Source organism: Manis pentadactyla, chromosome 3, assembly GCF_030020395.1.
Source record: "Manis pentadactyla isolate mManPen7 chromosome 3, mManPen7.hap1, whole genome shotgun sequence".
Taxonomy (NCBI): Eukaryota; Metazoa; Chordata; class Mammalia; order Pholidota; family Manidae; genus Manis; species Manis pentadactyla.
The window spans coordinates 87,693,441-87,697,871 of NC_080021.1; the positions used below are offsets into that span (position 1 = coordinate 87,693,441).

At 39.3% G+C, this 4,431-nt stretch overlaps 1 non-coding gene across 1 annotated transcript; it reads right to left on the reverse strand.

Annotated features, from left to right (window-relative positions):
- Positions 1–395: 395 nt before the first annotated feature.
- Positions 396–502, reverse strand: LOC118932211 (U6 spliceosomal RNA). Its single transcript, XR_005032651.1, has one exon. It is a non-coding gene; the product is annotated as a U6 spliceosomal RNA (small nuclear RNA).
- Positions 503–4,431: the final 3,929 nt, after the last annotated feature.

Here is a 4,431-nt window from a genome sequence, read left to right on the forward strand (position 1 = left end):
CCACAACTTGTCATTTCATATTCCTATTTCTCTTGAAATTTCTTAGAAACTGTCATCATCCCGCAGGTGAGAGGCCCATATAGAAGAAAGTTCATTGGCAGGTTACAGAGTACATGGTTTTGACTAAAATTTAAAATTATATGTTCAGGATTGAAGAAAATCAAATCTAAGTCTTTTAGTGAATTAATAGATTTTAAAATCTGCTGGAAAATATTAAGGTAGGTTAAGTTTCAAACACCTCTTGAAATAATCATAATTGAGTCATAATTTCAATTGCATAGGTGTGCAATTGAAAACACTTATACAACTTTCAGAAACACTGATACTTTCCAAAAAAATCTTATGGAGTCATGAAAACAGGAGTAGGGTGATAACAAGGAGATTTTTTTTTTTCTAAAAATATGGAACGCTTCACAAATTTGTGTGTCATCCTTGCGCAGGGGCCATGTTAATCTTCTCTGTATCGTTCCAATTTTAGCATATGTGCTGCTGAAGGGAGCACAACAAGATTTTTTAAAATCTTTTAATACAAAGTGAATGAGAGTTTAGTCAGAAAGTAAATGAGCACACACTGTAGTTTCTGATGGCCAAAATCACAAAAGCCCAATTACAAATGGATAAATACGTGTTATTACAGTACTACTAGGAAAAGAATATTACAGTTAAAGTTGTATAAATATTTTCATCACAACTCCCATTTATCTCATGTTCCTTCATGTATAATTTTCTAAAGAAAAAAGTATTTTTTCCTGAAAACTTCCCATGCTATGATTTTGTTTCTCATGGGGTCACATATTTACATTTGGGGAAAATCTAAGTAACATCTGTTCAAGGACTTAAACTTTTAGGGAAGAATTAAGTGGATGAAGCACAAAATAATAGAGTTAACCCTAAAACTGTCCATTCATTTTAAATTCAGATCACCTATTAATAAAGGAAAAAAGCTGGATTTCTTCACAGACCTTTATGAAAAAGGTGATTATGTAAAATAATTGAACCTAAACGAAAAAGAGATTGTATTAGTGAGATTTCCTCCAAGAACATTATAGTCTTTGTAAATCACACCCCAGAAACAAGTGCTGGCTTCTCTGTCTTTTCCCCATTTCTTCAGATTAAGACAACACATTAATTCCCTGAGAATAAATACCTAGAGGCAGCTGTATAGTCTCAATTTTTACCTTAGGCCATGTAATTACAGCAATACCTTGAACTGCTATGAGTCCTTTGAGCACTCATGCACGTGTCTCTGCCCCGCCCCGAAGCAGTGCCCAGGAAGCCCCTCCATGGTTGGGGCAGCTGGCCAGGCTTCCAGAGCCTGGGCAAGAGCACAGCCAGCTGGGAGCCTCAGAGGTGAAACCCTAGTACCCCAATTGTTCCCTGCTCCTATGTTCCCTGGGCTCCTCTTAATTCCTGTTTCCTTCTAGAAACTTCCAGAACCGGAGACTCAGGGGAGCCAGTGGATATGATTTACTGACCTTACATAAAGTTCACCTGTATCTTTTACAGTAACTGTGTAACACACACACACACACACACACACACACACACACACACACACACACACACATATATTATATTTAGTGTATACATATATATAAAATGTATACTTGGTAATACAGTGATTGGGAAGTTGCTCTGCCTAGTGGCTTGACACCAGAGGTCACTGCCAGGCTGATTCAGAGAGTTCAATTGTATTATTCCTTACAGCAGCCATCCCTCTGAGAGCACTACTTTTTCTCCACACTTTTCATCAAATCTGAATGTTAAATCTAAATTCTAAGCTATTTATACATTCACGATTGCAATCTACTATACACTTCCTGTGTAGAGTGTCAACCCACTGCCGTCAAAGGGTCTGTAAACAGCTGGCAGAAAGTCTTCCTACAAATGCTGGAAGTGTGCATCAGGATGACCCGCAGACAAACAGAGCAGAGCAATAATCACCAGAGATGAGCCGTGCCATCATGCGCTGGCATCGTCATGATGGGGTTTTCCTTTGCAGCTGGTCTACATCCTTGCCGTGGCTGCCTGTGTATTAGGAGAAAGCACAGGGTGCTCTGGGAGCTCATGAGAGAGACAACTGATCCAGGCTTGAAGGGTCAGGAAAGGCCCATAAGAAAGCACTTCCAAGTTGAGGCATGATGGACTAGCTCATCTGGTAGGGGAAGGCGAAGCTTTCCAGGGAGGGAAAAGCATCACTCAAAAGGCTTCCCTACAAGACAACTGGCACCAGAAATTCTATTAATTCTGAGGAGCAGTTCATAAGAACAGCAACAGCTGGAGAGTTACACTGAGACCATCATTTGGTGAATAAATAAATTAATGACTTCTGTAGAATGGTTCTAATGTATGACTCTAAGCAAAGACTTGAAATCTCTTCCTGTAGTAACAGAAAATGCCAAACTATGAAGCTGTCATCTATTCTGAACTTAGAAGGCAAAGTGCATCACCTGCAGCCTCCCTTTTTCTTATGTGATGGATTCCCTCCCCTAATGGACAGCTCACTTCCCTCCCCTGAGGGACAGTTTCCCTTTGCACTGACACCAATCACCTTGTGCAAGGGCCAATGTCACACAACCAGCACAATTTCTTTTCATTGGTGATTTTGGCCCTGGAGTTATATTTTTTATACTCACAATGTTTTGAATAGGACATTTAAACCCAACTTAGCCCTTTTCTTCCAAAGCTACATTAATATAGGAGAAGGCTTAACAGACAATCCAGGCAGAAATGTCTGCAAAAGTTCACCAAAAGTGACACAAAAACGTAAATTGTTTGCCTCTGTGTATGTGGATTTAGTGTTATTGCAGAGTTTCCGATTTTTATGAGCACTTAAAATTTTGGATCTGATTGGGATGTGGGCTCACATTAACTCATTTCAAATTATTGAAATATCCATCTTCTAGCTAATATAAGAGGTTACCAAATCAGAATTACTAAGAGCATGGGCACAAAGAAAGTTAGTTTTTAGATATCTTAAGAAATAATCATGAAATTACCAAAGAAAACTAATCAAAGTATACATATGTAAGCGGCCCCAAAATAACTTGATTACATCAAATAATAGGAATAAGGTTGATTTCCTCAGCTGGAGGAGGAACCTCTCTGTTCATTCCACATTTATCTCACTACCTAGAAGAACTAGTAGCTTTAGAAAGCCTGAAGCCGTCCCAGGTGTCTAGCCCTACAGATTTTGTACTAATCAAAAGAAGAGTAACTTTCTTATCTTGTGATACGCGTTAGACACATGCACATTGAAGCTTTGAAAGGAACCTACATGTACTTTTCCCAGTAGGTCTTCTAATTTGGGAACTAAAATGAGAGTGGTTACAAGTGGGCCAGACCTCTCCAGCTTTCTTTCTGCATGGTTTCTGATCTCTGCTGACACCCACAACCCCACATGAATCAGGCCTTGACCCCTACATGGTAGAACAGTATTTTATTATCTCTGCATGTTCTTTAAAAAGTTAATGCTACACTCAGGTTCCCTATTGCATGGAAAACACATTTTAAGGAATCAGGAAATCTGTTTTTTAAAAAAACATGATTTTCACCTTTCTTACATTAAGAATATCTGACATTCTACTCATTAATCAATTTTCAAGTATAAAATTTCATACAAATCAAATATGATTTTCTAAGCCACTACCTTGCTTTAACTCTGGGCTTTAAGGACTTCTTTTAACTTTGCTCTTCAGGTTTCTTCCCATTTCATTCAGTGTCTTGCCCTGTGATCTCCTGCCTAGTCCTCCAGCGGGGTCGTCAACACCAAGCTCACACTGTCCAAATCATAAACCCAGTTACATATTCAAATCTTCCGTCTGATCTAGATTAACATTTGCCAGATACGTCAAGTCTAACTTGACCCTAGTTTCTAAACATTCGCGAGGAAAAACAAGTGCCCTTACTAAAAATGGGAACAGGCAAAAACCTGTGTCTTCAATCATAACCTCGAGGGAGCCAAGATTCCAGGATTCTTGGGTAAGAAACTGGGGCGGAAGCCATGGTTCATGGCAGGTTGCGAGCAGAGGCTCCAGGTCCTCCGGGATGAGGCGGTACTGCCGCCGGAGTGGCTTGCACGGACGGTTATTCTTTCACATGGGGATTTTGGACACGTGAGAGATTTACTAAAATCTTGAAAGGAGAAAGGACATGTAAATCCAGCCCCTCTGCCACCTTTAACAGTTCTGATAAATAACTTTCATATATTTTATACTAGCTTTCAGTTATGCAGATTAAATTAGCAGATTAGTTGAATCAGAATTTCAGAAAAGCAGCTAAAAGCCCAGGCAGTCAGCCAGCAAAAATGAAAGCAAATTAACTTGTTTTTCATTTCTTCACTTTCAGTATTCACAGGCCTATAAAACATGTAGGTAGGAGGCTGGGAGGTGGAAAATGTACTCAACTGCTCTGAAAAAGATCAAGAAGTGC